At 38.8% G+C, this 17,214-nt stretch overlaps 1 protein-coding gene across 1 annotated transcript in view; it reads left to right on the forward strand.

The window, feature by feature from the left end:
- The window catches only part of DHX29 (DExH-box helicase 29), a 1,644,099-nt gene that overhangs the window by 591,334 nt on the left and 1,035,551 nt on the right, over positions 1–17,214 (forward strand). The gene's annotated exons all lie outside the window — the stretch shown is intronic.

The raw sequence follows: 17,214 nt of genomic DNA on the forward strand, positions 1-17,214 counted from the left end.
ATAATTATTTACAAAATTTCAGATAGCTTGGCTGCCAGTATCTCCTTTCATGACATGCTCTACTAATTATTCCTTTTTTAATGGCAGTGTCTATTCTAGATTCTATTAAAAACTCTACCAGTGCTGGTCTTTCGTTTAGAACCCTTCTATTTCTTTCTCTTTGCCTCTACTGTGATATAAATCCCTGATAGGGAAGGCAGTCTCTAACATGCAGCCCAAATAAATTCTTGGCGTCTTCCCATTCTATCATATTTTCATCTCTGGTTATTTGCTTCCCAATACCTTGGTTCCTTTGTCAGTTTTCTCCAATAAATTCTAGCCTCCTCTTGCCTATTGTCTGTATCCCTAATTGCAGTCAGCCCTATCGGCAGAATCTGCTTTTTCCATTCCAGTGTTGGTTTAGTTCTTAGAATACTTTCTGCTACTTATGGATATAATATTCTGTATGATTATTGTTATTCTCCTTAAAGGCCTGCATCCAAAATCTTAGTCTCTCCTTGTTTCTTGAGCCCCCCCCCCCCGTTTCATCATCGTCCCTTTCCACTTTGAATTGTAGTTTTCTACTTGTGTACAGGAGTCTTAACTGTGTAGCTCTGAAATACCCCATTCAAATTGGGTAATCCCAATCAGCCCTGTTCTACTGGAAGAGTCAGCTTATCCCACTTGACTCTTGCCATCTTCCCTTCACAGATAAAGTCCTTCAGCTGTTTATCAATTGCTACCCACAGCTTCTCCTTTGGTTGATAAAAATATGCCTGATCTGTGTATAAGACTAAAGGGACTAAAAACATTCTACTTGTATCTTACTATCCATATCCATATAAAAAGCTTCCATTTTCTCAGTTTTTCTATTATCTTTTTTGTCTGGATTTATTTCTTGAGGCTTTTGCAGCTCAAGTTGCTGCACTGTAGATGTAGGTAATTGGAAAAATAAGATTTATAGTGGTAGGGTGCACATCATCAAAATGAATGAGTAAACTGTATCAGAAAAGGGATGGTTCCAACAAAATATTTACTACAGACTGATTCTGATGGGAAGATCACATGACATGCAGTACTCAGTAGCACTTAAGAGATGCACATGTACACTCTATTTTCATATATCATGGATCAGGATGTAATAATGCAAGAGAAGAATGCAGACATTTCAGTCAACATTGTAGGAAGCGTTATAATCAAGAGCATATTCACCTTATAATAGCTGCAGATAAATTCAGGATATGGGAACCCTCTACCTTCTTAATTTGTGTGTCTCATTTGGTATTCATTGCAGGTTTGGGTTTGTGCAGATGCTACAAATATGTAAAATGTATGCCCAATTATAGATCAGTTGTATAGACTGAGATTATAATTTCACATTTTCTCTTTTATAGTTAAGTAATACAATCATAAAAAGCTCTGGGTAGTTTGTATTTGTGAAGGGCTAAGCGGTATAGCAAAAATAAGGAGATATTATACTTCCATGAATTACTTCCCTGTCCTAGGCTAGATAATTAGGTTGATTGTATCAAGTAACAGAATTATTAGCCTTTGTTGGGAGCAGTGAATGTATTTCTGGAAGAAGGTCATCTACTCTTTACGCTTTATTGTATTTGATATTATGTATACCACATTTTGGTCCTGACTGGGTTGCACTGCATTGTAGTAAATATTTTTATTTCTCATGCAATAAATTCATTACTGTCTTTCATAATGAACATTTTCATAAGTGCTATATCACATTTTGCATAAAGCATGAAAATGTGTCAAAATATTCTTCAAAGCAGCAGTTTACTTGCTCTTAATACAGTATTGGGAGACTCACTTTATTTTTGTGAGCTAATTTAAAGAAAAAGTGTTAAGCATTTTGGAACATATAGTGTGTGCTCCATTTGATTGTGAGCAGTGTTGTCCTATATAAGGAAACTGACATGAAGTGATTTAAGTATTTTAGTTTCACAAATTTTAATATAAACACTTTATTATTAGGGCAGCCACGGTGGCGCAGCGGTCAGCGTTGTCACCTCACAGCAAGAGGTTCACCGGTTCGATTCTCGGCTGGGGTGCCTTCTGTGCGGAGTCTGCATGTCCTCCCTGTGGTTGCGTGGGTTTCCTCCGGGTGCTCCGGTTTCCTCCCACATCCCAAAGACATGCAGTAGGTGGATTGGACACTCTAAATTGGCCCTAGGTGTGAGTGTGTGCTTGTGTGTGCCTTCTGTGGAAGGTTGTGCTCCGGGCTGGCAACTCGACACCATAAAACTCCACTGCCAATCATGAGCAGACAGATGATCCGCTGTGGTGACCCCTAACCGGGAAAAGCCTAAAGAAGAAGAAGAAGATAAGTAACCTTCTTACCTTAAAGTAGGTGCTGTGTAGTTTATAGTTTAAATATACCTACAGTGACTCAAAACTGCATGTTATCACTGTACTCACCTGCCTTCTGTAAAATTCATGAGAAAAAAATTCATCTTAATAAATTTCAAATGTTATTATTTTCATTCATGTATAGTCCCTGTCCCTGATTGGTTTCTTTATAAGTATTCCAAACCTAGATTACTTGGATACTTGGGTTAGAGCTCTCAATTTTCTTTCAGTGCATCATATCAGTTTTTCAATCAAAACAAACTCGATCTTATTATAATTAGCATTACCTACACAGATTCTGGATGAGAGTTGTGTAGAAGACTCGATTTCTCTCCGCAAAGGTAATTTTATCACTCTCACAGACTCTGGTTTGAATAACAACTCCTCTTTTTGCTCTTCCACTTTAACTTGTCATCTAAACATGTCTTGTATCTATTAGATTGGATAAGTGCTTTATATTCCTTCTGTAGTTTTATGTGTCATATTGTTGCACAGGATAAGGTCTCTGGAATTCTGTAGGGCTGATGACTTTATGTTGAACTTGTTTTTTAAATTCCACAAACATCTTGACCCTGACTTTTTTGCTTTTAATTCCACACAAATCTTGACCCGCTTTCTTCTTTTTCCGAAATCGAAAAATTATTTGCTGTTTAGCCAGAATAGAATTTCGTCTGGGCTCTGTAGCTTTCTTTCTACTTTCGGGTACCTGTAAAGAAAATGGAGTTATCAGCTTATGTTGAGATGCCAACCTATCGATAATTGTGCTGAGAATAAAGTCATAGATTGAATTGAAGTACTTGCATACTGCTGAACCGAAGGAAAAAAAATACAGATATATCAGAATATTCACATTTGTTGAAAAGAACAACCAGGTACCAGTACAAAATTGGTTGAATTCCCTTTGCTTCTCAGACTTTCTAAGTACTTGGCTACTAAATTGAGGAATATTATCTGATATCACTTCATGATTTCCATGGTTTGTTCTGATTGATTTCAGTGTAGACTTGACAACACTGTAACTTGTCATGTCACATAGCTTCAAAAATTTTGAATAATGTAAGTATGTAAGAAAACATGAATCATTGTACTGGGATAAATCAGCTCCAGCTTTCTTCTAGCATAGAGACAGAGTATCATCTTTTCTTTCTAATTTTGTTTTGTGAATATACTGCATATCTGACAGTTTTGCACAATCTACCCTATCTTTACAGACATGTTACACCAATGCAAGACATTCTTAGTGCTTCCTTTACACTTGCTAATGCCTGAACATTGTTTGGCATGCTCTTACAAAGCTGAGTTGGACTGATTTGCATAACAGGTCATCCTTGTAAGAAGTTATAGTGGTGGGATGTGGTAACTTTTCATTATCTGGCCATCCTATCATGGAAGCATCACATGGCAACTGAAGTTCAAAGTTACGTCTGTAACAAAGTTAGGAAACTTTAGTTAACATAGAGTGATGCATTTTACGTTTTCCATTGAAATAAATCCTTATGCCCAGTGAGTAGAAAATATTGCATGATATAAAAATTTGGCACAACATAAAAGTTTGCAGTTGCAATTAGTATATGCCTGCATAGTATATGTCTGTATAATGTCATTTGTCAGTTATTGCTACTTTTTAATGGACAGAGTTTTGTATTAACTGCTTCACAGATAATATTCTCGCTGTTTTTATCTAAGTGACAAGTGCTGTGCACATCATGTGTTAGTAAGCTTGCATGTTTAGAATATTAACTTACTTAACAAAGTTCACCAAAAGTGTATAAGTTCATAGGTAATTACAAGACTATTGATCTGTGAGGATCATAAGCCTAGCCTTACATTCCCATGGTTGTTTTTTGCCCTTGTTTTTTTGCGTACAAATAACCCAGAGATGGGCCGAGCAAGAAAATGTTGGGACATTTACATGTTTTTCCTATTTGTGGTTACCCATCCATTCATCCAAATTACTTTTGAATAGAGGAAGAGAAGTACTTTCCTTTTTGTGAAGTGGAAGACTATTCCTTAAAAACAATGTGCTATGTGATACAGACATATCACTTCAGCAATTTGTGTTTGTTTTTCTAAAGAGATTGAGATACCCTAAGTGAGTATTTGATACCACTGGACTTGCAGATATGTAACTGGTTTGGCAGAATAGGGTATGTTATAAAGCTCTGAATGCAAGACAGAGGTTGCCTCTCAGTAGTCTGTATGATACCGAAAAGAGGAACAAGGCTTTTGAGATGGTCTACATAGTCTTTTTATATTTTTTTTATGATTTAGGCCCTTGATTTCTTCTACTTCTTTTTTTTAGTGAGTAAGCATTATGGGCATTCCAGTTGTGACAGATGTTTGAAAAGGTGTATGCCTAAAGACACATTATGCTCTGTGATCAACCTGAATGCCAATTATTTATATAAATCCATACCCAAAACTTTAAATCTAACCATACACATGGTAGAAAAATGCAAATTAACAAACATCTTAAACAAAAACAAAATACAGTAAAATCATGCACTATCTAAAATGTAGAAAAGTTATTCAAAATATCTCTGATTAAAAAAAATTCTAATAATTTTTAAACCTTGTTACTGGCTTTAACTGTTATTACAGAAGGGTTAACTGCAATGGGTTAATAAAAATGTACAATTTTTACTAGCAGAGACTGATTTTGGTTATTAATAATACAATTTTTAAAAATACCAGAACTAAATCATGTCCTCTTGCCTCTGAGTTGGTCCTGCAGCTGCTTGTCTTGCTTCCTGCTTGCTCCCTCTGGTGCTACCTCTACCTGCTTTTTGTACAGGCATTCCCTCCCATCTGAGTGAAGACATCCTTGGATAAGCTGCTCCCAGGCTCAATCAACTCCAACCTAACTAAAGGGCTTAATTTCCCTCCTACAAAGGAACATCAGTGTATGTAGCTGTATTGAACATTGCTGTTGGCAATCTATAATCTTGCCCAGCATTCTCCCTCGGTGTGCATGATAGCAGCCTGCTGCAGTCCGCTGCCCCCCCCCAGGTTTACATGCTACTCCATGTCCACTTCCTTGTAAATTTCTTAGATTAATTTAGACATAGCTGTGAAATTCCTTTTAATTTAGGGTACCACCTTCCTCCTTCACCACTTGGTGGCAGCATACACCCTGGAAAGTTCTGCAAAACACCTTTACACAGCCCTACAAAGTATACACTGTTCACTTTTCTCTCTGTTCCTCACTTGAGAGTCTGTGGAATTAACGTTCACTTCTCAAGGCTTGATTTGATGAACTGTAGTATTCTTTAACATTTTTTTTCCCTAGTCCAGTCACTGCAAAGATATAACTCTCTCCCTGCCTTTACCTGCATTCCAGCTTTTGTTCACTGATTGTTTTCTCTGGGCCATCTCTTCTCTCGGTTCTATATCCCTCCCCCTTCCTCCTCTCCCATCCTTCCTCCCTTTAACTTATCCCCTCCCCCTAAGGCTAGTTCCCACCTTATAGTTATTATGACTATGCCTCCAGTGGCACCATTGTAAAAATATCAGGACTAAATCATGTCCTCTTGCCTCTGAGTTAGTCCTGCGGCCAGGCTGCTCGTTTTGCTTCCCGGTAGGTTGCACTGTATTAATGTAACTTTTTTAATGTGTAACTGCTTCCGTTATTGTCATTTTACACTTGAGTTGGAAGATTGTTTCTTTACTTTACTAATGAAGTGTACTTTACAGGTTGTTGTTAGACCCAATTGGTTTACCACTGTTGTTGCTTGTACAATTTGCCTTAAATTATCCTTATTTTGGTCTCTAGACACTTAATATGCTTATAGATGCATAACATCTGCTAGTATTTTGCTTAGAATCATCCTTATCTAATCACTAGAAGTTTGAACATACTGGCTAGATTCTGAGGTGTTACCATTTTTTTGCCCATAATTGTAAATAGTTTTAGTCACTAGAAGCTGAATTGTTTCTGCATCATTAGCGACTGCTTTAAGGTATCCTTGCATTACATTTAGCCATCATATAGTTCACTAGAAACTAAATTCAAGTTTAGCCTCTTAGTGACCACCATTATTTAGGTCATGAGTGTACATATTATGTTACTAGAAGCTAAACTACTGTTGGTTTCTTAACGACTGCTATACTTTAACCTTATACTACCTTTTTGTATTATTTGAGTCACTAGAAACTGTGTATACTGCTAGAGTCTTAGCGATTACCTTTATATAGCTCCGAAGTGTACACACTTAGTCTCTAGAAGCTGTATTACTGCTGTAAACTCAGCGACTGCTTAAACTTATCCTTACACCACATTTTTCAAGACCTGCTGACCACATTGCCTAGCGACTGTAATAGCTGTCCTCAAAGGCAAAGTAGTACTTTAATTTAAGCTAGCAAAACCGCACTTAAGCATTTAAATGGAATGTAAGGCTGGAGTCTTGGTGACTGTTAATTGTAGCGTTATTCAATCTTACTTAGCTTTTTACTACTCTCTTATGTTTAAAGACCATTTGTTATTAACCATTAGTAGCTGCATGTAACACCTGAATCTGCATATTTCCAATGTTCTTTGACAAATGTAAGACTGTATTTTGTTTATCATTTAGGTGAAATGTGTCTGCTACTGTTCTTTGCTAAATGTAAGACTGTATTTGTTTAGCATTTAGTGAAGTGTGTCTGCTAATGATGTATTTTTCGGGCTGACTTGGGTTATTGCTTTTACCTATAGAACTACCTAATTCACACTAGTGGTCACCCTCCATTTTTATTTTTTCTTCTATTTTTGTGCTGCTCTTGTCTCTCCCTCTTCATATACCTTTCTATCCTTCTTCTTTACATCCTCTTTCCACAGTACACGCTCGTACTACCTCTCCCACTCCAAGCTCTCCTTTTTCCTGCATATCCTCCTTCCAATCCCCTCTATTTCCCCTTTATTACAGTTTATTTATTTATTTCCCTTCTCTCTTTACAGCTTGCTCCCTCGGGTGCTACCTCTGCCTGCTTTTTGTACAGGAATTCCCTCCCATCTGAGTGAAGACATCCTTGGATAAGCTGCTCCCAGGTTCAATCAACTCCAGCGTAACTAAAGGGCTTAGTTTCCCTCCTACGAAGGAACATCAGTGTATGTAGCTATATTGAACATTGCTGTTGGCAATTTATAATCTTGCCCAGCATTCAACCTCAGTGTGCATAATAGCAGCCTGTCGCAGTCTGCTGTCGTCACCCCCCCCCCCCAGGTTTACATGCTACTTCATGTCCACTTCCTTGTAAACTTCTTAGATTAATTTAGACATAGCTGTGAAATTCCTTTTAATTTAGGGTAACACATTCCTCCTTCACCATTTGGTGGCAACATACCCCCTGGAAAGTTCCGCAAAACGCCTTTACACAGCCCTACAAAGTATACACTGTTCACTTGTCTCTCTGTTCCTCACTTGAGAGTCTGTGGAATTAACATTCACTTCTCAAGGCTTGATTTGATAAACTATAACATTCTTTAACATTTTTTTCCCTAGTCCAATCACTACAAAGATATAACCTTCTCCCTGCCTTTACCTGTATTCCAGCTTCTGTTCACTGATTGTTTTCCCTGGCTCCATTCACCCTGCGGGCTCGCTCTGTCACCTACCCTACCACCAATTCTTACCCAGCCCCAGCGCTTCCACACTTATCCTAGCCAAAAGTCCCACCCCCTTCATCTCTGCCAATCCACTCACATCTCCTCACTATCCCCTCCCCTCCCATCCTCCAATACTTTCTCACCCCCTCCCCCATCTCAATCCTTATAGCACTTTACTCACGTCTAAATGCCTCCCTCTTACACTCTCATAGTTCCCCCTACATCCAACTACTTCTTCAATACCCTCCACCCAACTATTCATTTACACCTACACCACACCATGCCTTCTCAAATCCTTCTCATCTCTTCCCTCTGCCTTCTCCTTCTAATTCCTCTATACCATGCTACCTCTTATTCCTCTTACAAACTACCACCTTCTTTCCTATTCCCTCTTCACCCTACCATCACCCTCAACACCCATCATCACTCTACCATATCTCACTATATCAACCTCCCTAATTCAACCAAACCCACTTCTCTGCTTCAAACTAAAACTTCTACCCTTCTTAATGAAACGTCATATTCCTAAAGCATTATTATACCTCCCACAAAACACTAGGTGTAAACCTAAACCCCTGCTCTCATTCCCCTTTAACTGCCTATGCCTAGCAGGTGACATACATCCCAACCCAGGACCTAGTACCAGCTACAATCCAACTTCCCCTATTACCACCCATATTACCAACCCTAAATATCTCAAACTCCTGACCATCAATGCCCAGAGTCTAAAAAACAAAATAGCCCACTTCCACAATTGGCTATACCATACCATACCTGACTTAGTAGCTGTCTCTGAGACATGGCTAAAACCCAATATTTCTGACTCCGAAATCCTACCCCCTGGGTTTCAAGCTCTTAGACATGACCGCCTATAAAAGAAGGGAGGAGGAGTGGCCTTAATCTACTCTAGCCTACTCTCCATCACTCCCTACCAAAATCCTATTCCTCAGTCCAACAACGCTGAACTAGTCATAGGAATTCTCCAACTAAATAACCATAAAAGCATCTGTGTCATAGCCCTCTATATCCCCCCTGGAAACAATACAAATATACTTGAGGAAATCCTTCTATGGGCCTCAACCAATATTAGGCTTGAGACCTATATCCTAGGAGATGTAAACATTGATTGGAACAAAATTGATAACAGTAATCCCACCATCTCAATCAACCTATATAATTTCTGTCAACTTACAAATACCATTACCAGACCTAATTAAAAACAACCCCCAGGCTCCATACTTGACTGGATCCTAGTCTCTCACCCTAATAAAATCTCCCATAAGGGCACCTTACCAGACTGCATTAGTGATCACTTGCCAGCCTTCGTCCATAGAGCAACTACCTCCTTTCCTCACCAACACCAATATATCCACACATGAAATCTCACAAACTTTAACTCCATAACTTTCTCCAATTCTCTCAAAGTAATAAACTGGAACAATCTAAAAACTCTTTTTCTAGACCAGGCTATTGAACATTTCAACTCAACCTTCTTAGCTACCCTTAACTGTCATGCCCCCCTAGAACAAAATGTATAAAAAACAACTCAGCCCCTCGGCTTACTAAAGACACCAAAATACTTATGAAACAAAGGGACAAAATCTGGAAACTTTACCATCGTAATAAGAACCCAGACACCCTTCTTAAATATAAACAACTCCGTAACCTAGCCAAAAACATATTATACAGGATAAAAAATCATTCAATACCAAACTTCAATCTAATCATTCCAAAAATCCCAAACAATTCTGGAAGTCAATCAACTCTCTTCTCAACCCTGGTACCAAAAACAATCCTTGCCCTGACACTAGCAAGTCTAACCCAGAAACAGCCACACTATTCAACTCCTTCTTTATTAACTCCATAGCAGAATTCACCAAGACCTTCCCAAACAACAGCTCCTCCCCCACTATTTAAACCCTCTCCTCCACCATCCATTACTTTCTCATCTCCCATCTTTCATCTCAAACCTATTTCCACCTCATATATAACTAAACTCCTCTCTAAGCTTAAGCCAGGCTCCAATGCCCTTGACAACATCCTCTCACACTTTCTAAAACTTGCAGCAGACAGCATCGCCATCCCCATTTTTATTCTCATTAACAGATCCGTACAGGAATCTTATGTTCCTAAACTGTGGCGTGCAGCTTTCATCCTACCCCTTCACAAAGGAGGCAAAAATAATAGCATCTCCAACTTCCGGCCCATAGCCATTCTCTCACCTATTTCAAAAATACTTGAGAAATGCATCCACCTCCAACTCATGCCATTCCTTACAAATAACCAACTCCTCACCCCAACTCAACACAGATTTCTTCCGGGCCATAGCACAATAACTGCTCTCCTCTCTTTCCTATACATAGTAAACAATGCCCGTGACTCTGGAGAACTTGTATTCACAGTCCTCCTTGACCTCTCCAAGGCTTTTGATACTGTCTCCCATTCCCATCTCCTAAACTACCTTGCTAATCTTAATCTCTCACACAACACCCTTGCCTGGTTCAGCAGCTACCTCTCTGACCAATCTCAGGCTGTAAAATGAAAAACTGGCACCTCAGCCTTCCTTCCAACCCCAACCAGAGTACTCCAAGGATCCATACTTGGCCCAATGCTATTTAATATCTTTATTAATGACTTCCACACAGCTATTCCTAACACCAAGATAGTCCAATATGCAGACGAGTCAACTCTAGTCTGCTCTGCTTCTAACCTCCTAGTACTCCAAACAAAAACCCAAACTGCTTTTTCCACCACTGAGAACCGGATGCTTCAAAATCACCTCTCTCTAAATTCCAACAAATCTAAAATTGTGCTATTCTCTCCCTCTAAATCTCACCTTTTTGACAAAACCCCTTTCAACATTATCAGCCATGCCAACTACACTATTGAAGTTGTTCCTTTTGCTAAACTTCTTGGGGTCACTATTGATGAACATCTCAAATTCGACACCCATATTCCGCTAAACATTAAGAAAACACATCAGAAACTTGGCATGCTGTACAGGAACTCCCACTTTCTATCCCCTTCCACAAGACAGACCCTCGCCACTACCTGCTTCCTACCATCTCAGATGTATGGTGCCCCCAACTAACCAACCTATCTTCCTCTATCTCCTCTAAACTGGAATCCTGTAACAACAAAATCTCAAAGTTTACCACCAAGTCCAAGTACTCTACCCATCACTGCATACCTCTCCACCTACTGCAATGGCTAGAACTTCCCAACTACGTGGACTACCTGCAAATCACTACAGCCCACAAATTCATTTTAAACCCACTAAGTGCCCTGCACTAACTAATATCTTACCACTATATACCCCTCACAGAACTCTTAACATCTGCTCACCAAAATTTCATTTCGGTATACAAACCAAACCATCCCTCAGGTCAGCTTCTCGTATCCTTTTCCTTAGCCAAAAAATGGAACTGTCTTCCTCCCTCTCTAAGAATTTTTCAAAACTTTGATCATTTCAAAACCCAGCTCCATTTCTGCCTCTCCAATAACAGGAAATGCACTTGCACTTGCACTCTACCTGCCTAATCCTGCCTAATACATACATATACATAAACTACCTTGTACCTTACCCAATAGGAGTTCAATCATATTTACTGTTTTCTTACAAATATTTCTTTCATAGCATTCTCAGAAGATTTAAAACCTCAGTATAATGATGACTGTACTATCGACCTCTAATTGTATTTACATGTAAATATGCTCTGTATACCATACTATGTTGATATTCTACTGTGCTTATGTTTTACTACATAATTTTTACTAATTGTTTAATTGTTACTATGTCTACTATGTTTTGTGGAGCTTTTCTCCCCGGGCCTCCACTGAAAACAGGCTCCTTGAGCCTAGTGGACCTCCCCAGTCATCAAACTGAAAATAAAAAATAAAATAAATAAAAATAAATAATTTATTATATGGAAATAATAAAAACAAAACAACCAGGTAGCGCAAGATTCAACAAACACTTTAATGTGAATAAAACAAAAACTGTTAAGCACTTTCATCTGTTGTAGACATCTTCAGAACCATAAATGAATAAAATCCACACCCACTCCAAAGTGAGTTAAAAACCCAGTTCATAAACACACCCCTGAAAACTAACCAGTCACATATACAAGGACCATCTAAAAATACATGAAAACCGCGTCTACACTGTGAAATAATTTGGCAGCTTCATCTTGATGCTACCAATCATCCCGGTCTTAATTATGTCATTTCAGTTTCTAATGAACTTAAACTCGGAGCATCTAGGTTATAATCATGTATTTTATTAATTAGTGCATCCATTTTTAGTTGAATGTGGTTTTCATGTATTTTTAAACATTGTGATATGTCATTCGCTTCTGTTTCTTTAAGTCCATTGGCTGGTTTTGTACTATTTAGCCTGTGATTGGTTAATTTTTGGGGGTGTGTTCATGAATTGGGTTTTTAGCTCACTTTGGAGTGGGTGTGGATTTCATTCATCTATGGTTCTGAAGATGTCTACATTAGACAAAAGCTCTTGGCCATTTTTATTTTATTCACATTACACATTAAAGTGTTTGTTCAGTCTTGAGCTACCTGTTCGTTTTGTTTTCATTGTTGATATGTATATTGTAGTGTGTAGTGCGTGTGACAAACAAGACAGTCACTCCATTCAGATTTGTGACTTAATCATATTCATTGATAAATGACGTAAAAAATCATAATGCTGTTCTTATCAAACAAGCCAGTCTTCAATCCAAATAAAATAAATAACCTTTCAGGAAAGTTTTCTTATAATACAACCGACTTTTACATTTAGATGCAGTGTTCTTGCCAGAGTAAGACTATGACAGATTACCTGGCAAAGTAAAGCTGCACTTAGACAGTAGAGTAGTTTTTTTCTTATTTCCAGTAATAAAGAACAATAAAACAGTTTCACCTTTAGTTCTGGGTAGTAGTCAAGTCCAACTGTCTTCTTCTGTCAAGGGTCAGGTCCCTTCCCTCGTAGTGATACCCTCCATATTGCCTTCCTTTTGGTCTACATAACTCCATACAGAGTCCACCCTGACTTTTCCTCAGAGCCAATGATCATAAGTTTGCAATGCAGTAGGGCACTGTGCTGTTATGTACCCCTATGTGCAGCTGTCGTTTGTTACCTCTTACATCCTTACTTGTTTCCTGGTTATTTCCCTTAAGAGATCATCTATCACTATGTAGTCTGATCTTGTTGGCTGACGCATTTAAATGGACTAGCCATCAGAATGCTACTTGATTCCCCCTCCCAGTGTAGATCATTATTCTGAGCTTCAGCAGATAAGCTGAATATCCCAGACAGCCCATCAGCATTCATGTGGCTGTAGCATGGCTGATACTTTTTTTTAAACTTAAAAGGTTGGAGTGTCAGTGCCCACTAAGCTGTATTTGGGTCAGTGTCCTTGTGTTGAAACGGTCATTGAATGAAAATCATACCCACTACAAAGTGAGTTAAAAACCCAGTTCATGAACACACATCAGGACAAATTGTCTCCCCATAAGTTAATATTTCAGAGTGGTGAAGGCCAGCTTAATAGTAAACACTGTCTTGCTCTCGCCAGTTAGTATTTCTTAGTGTTACTGAAGTCCTTTCTAAGGGCGGCACAGTGCATAGTGTTGTCACCTCACAGCAAGAGGTTCCTCAATTTGATTCTCGGCTGGGGCGCTTTCTGTGTGGAGTCTGCATGTCCTCCCTGTGTTCACATGGGTTTCCTGCACGTGCTGTGGTTCCCTCCCACATTCTAAAGACTGTGAAGTAGGTGGATTGGACACCCTAAAGAAGCCATAGGTGTGAATGTTTGTAGAGTGGAAGAACTACCTCAGCAGGGCTAGCCACCCGGTGGTGTAAACCTTGGCTCTAGTTGATTTTCATTGTTGAAGTGACACCTTGACCCCATATGCAAGAAATGGGAAAAAGGGGTTGTGGATGGATAGATGGACCAGAATCCTTTCTAGTATAGTAAATGAGGTGTTCCTCCCTCTCTGCAGCCAGAGTTAAAACTGTAGCTATGTTTACCTCTGAGGCATCTCTATATACCAGGAATTGTTTTGGGAAGTTAGAAGCTTATGGTATGTATCAGTAGAATCTTAACCTTAAGTCAGGTTGTTGGGAGCAAACATTTCTAGCAAAATCAGGACCAGACTCCCTGTAATAAATGAACAATGCCAACAAAGCTTTCCCTTGCTTTTGAGTGGTTGGTGCAGAACAGTTTCCTCTGCTTCCACCTTTTTCATTCTGTGTTTTCACAAGCTTTTGGCCTGTCACATAGCACAAAAAACGGGATTCTTCTATCTAAGATCACGGAGACTAACCACTTGGTTTCTCCACTTCCAGTGATTTTAAGAAAGTCCAGGCTAGTCTCCCCAAGACATCATTCTTGCTTCTCAAAAACCTTCTACTAAAATATTTACAATAGCAAATGGAAAAGATTTTAGTGTGGGCACGAAATCAGAACATTAATACTTTCTCGGCTCCCATTTCAGCTGTTCTGCTTTTCCTAAGTTCTCTTTTTCAAGAGGGAGACAGTTTTTCTATGATTAAATTACATTTGGCAGTGATTGCTAACTTTCACGTCGTGGATCATTCACATTCACTAGCTTCCATCTCCACATCTAGATTATGATAGGCCTTCATGAAAGGAATCTTTCTTCTTAGGCTGCCTATTAAAGATCCTTTTCCTCCTTGGGATCTGAATCTGATCCTACACGGTCTCACTCAGAGTGTCGTTGAACCGACTGATTCATGTGACGTAAAGTTTTTAACCTGGAAAACTGTTTATTATGTGGGCATTACTTCAACCAAGAGGGTATCAGAACTACAGGCCTTATTATTTAAGCTGCCATATATTTCCTTTATCAAAGACATAGTATCTCTGAAGATGAATCCTTCTTTTATGCCCAAAGTGGCCACAGAGGTGAATATAAACCAGTCTATTCACTTTCCGTTTTTCTTTCCTAACTATTCTAACAAGGGTAAATATCTGCTTCACCTGCTTGATGTTCATAGACCGTTGCATTTCTATTCTACCTGCACAGGGCAAGGGAACATAGAAAGTCTGACCACCTATTCATCTCCTTTTTTCCCAATTGGTTAGGCCAAGCAGTGTCAAATACAACTGTAGCTAAATGGATTACTAATTGCATTTCCACTATTTACTCCTTGAAAGGACTGCAATTGCCCTGTCCACCGAAGGCCCACTTTACTCTTTCATTGTCTGCTTCTTCAGCCTTTGCAGCTAAAACCCCTATTGATGACATGTGTGTGCGGCAACCTGGTCCAAATCACATACCTTTGTTTTGCATTATAAATTGGATACAGTTTCCAGAAACAGAGCATCCTTTGGCTATGTGGTGCTCTGGTACATCCTTCCATAGGGGTCATCCTGGGAAATTATGTAGTTGGGGACTGTGACCAAGTGGTGAAGAAGAATGAAATGGACAACATCAGATTTAAGAGTTGCGTACTTACCATAACTTGGTATCTGTGTTGTCCTATTTCATTCATCCTCACATCCCACCCAACCTTCCCTCTTCCAGGAAGTGTAGAGGTATCTAGAAGAGTTTGAGCATCATGGATCTTTGTTTTGTGTCCCAGTTGAGGGTATTGTTGTTGTTGTTCTTATTTGTTATTGTCAAATCTTTCTTTAGCCTTTTTCTGAGGCAGTAAACTCGATCTGAGGCGTTAGAGGAGATGCAAGGCATTATGGAAGTGGGAGGAGCTGGAGATTAGTAGTATCTGTCTTTTGGAACGGCAGGTTTGGATCAGATGTCGGATCTAAGGACCCAGTGGTGAGGAAGAATGAAACAGGACTACACAGATTCCAAGTTATGGTAAGTACATAACTCCTAAATAAATAAATAAAATAAAATAAATAAATAAATAATCTCCCCTATTTTCAGTTCAAGACATGTTGTGAGGATCTTAACTTGTCCTGCTATCATTTTTATTACAGAAACTTCATTAGAAATTTCTCATAATGATTTCAGAATAGTTATGTGATATAACTGTTCTGTTTTCCTTTTCCCCCATCTTTCTTGCCTTATACTTCCTCTATTACTTCAAAAGGGCCATGTCACTTTACAAGGAACTTTTTTTTCAGTGGTTACAAATACATGTAGCTGATCTCCTGCTTTGAATGCTCTCAGGCAACAATTTCTGTGCTGTCTGTTGTGCCTGCTCTGCTTTGTCCATAAGTTCATTTACTACAGACATCACAGTTCTTTATCTGTCCACGGGTGGTAAAGGGGGTGTTTTCTTCTTCCAATGTTTTTTTTTTCTTATGTCTAAAAAACCTCTAGGATGTCTACCGTCCAGCAGAGCAAATAGTGTGAAACCACTTGAACCTTGGACTTTCAGCAAATAGATGGTATGGTAGCAGTTGATCTTACTTTTAACCATGCATCACTATAGCCTTTAGTAATATAGACTTTAAAGGTTTGTTAAAGTATTCAGCTTGTCCATCTGTTTGAGAATGATGTACAGATGTTCTTAGCTGTTTTGTTTTAAAGAACCAGCAAAGTTCATGCATTACTTTGAACATGATAGGGTGCCTTGGTCAGTAACAATTTCTCAGGGAGCCCTTACCCTAGAGCAGAGTACTACTAGTTCTTTTGCTATGTATAGGGTATTACATAAGGAAATTTTGCTGTAGAATCAAAACATTTCCAGGATGTACTGATAGTCATTATTTGATTTTACATGTTGACCAGCTATGCCTTTTGCTATATCCAAAAGAGACCTGTGCAATGGGCAAATTTGTGGTTCAGTGCTACCCTTTTTCACTGAAGTTAAGCAGAATAAAAGTTTTCTATGTTCTTCATATTATGAGACCAATAAAATCCAGCCAAAAGTCTGTCTTTGTTTTGTCATTTCTAAGTGACCACCCATACTGTGACTGTGTGCTGATTTCATTTTGAATGTTTGAATTGATCTGTTTCCTCTCTTTGATTATTTTATATAGCAGGTCATTTCTTAGCTTGTCATAGAGGGGTATGTAGTGTGCCTGTTCTATTCTTTTGGTTTCCCATTTACTCTCATTTGCTCTCTGTAGCTCTACTTAAGGCATTATCCTCCCACAGAGCTTTATGAAATTGATGTGACTGATTTTGAACATCATTCAGATCAGTAATTCCATCATTATCTTGATGTGAAATGGAGACTTACTCCTACAAATACAAGAACATGCCTGTCCCCTTCTTTTAATTCCTTCTCTTATGAAAAGACAAATCCTAGAGATAATTTTCTTTTGTCAGAGGTACTGGCTGCTTCTCTTTCTCTT

Source organism: Protopterus annectens, chromosome 2.part2, assembly GCF_019279795.1.
Source record: "Protopterus annectens isolate FY-2018-M chromosome 2.part2, PAN1.0, whole genome shotgun sequence".
Lineage (NCBI taxonomy): Eukaryota > Metazoa > Chordata > Ceratodontiformes > Protopteridae > Protopterus > Protopterus annectens.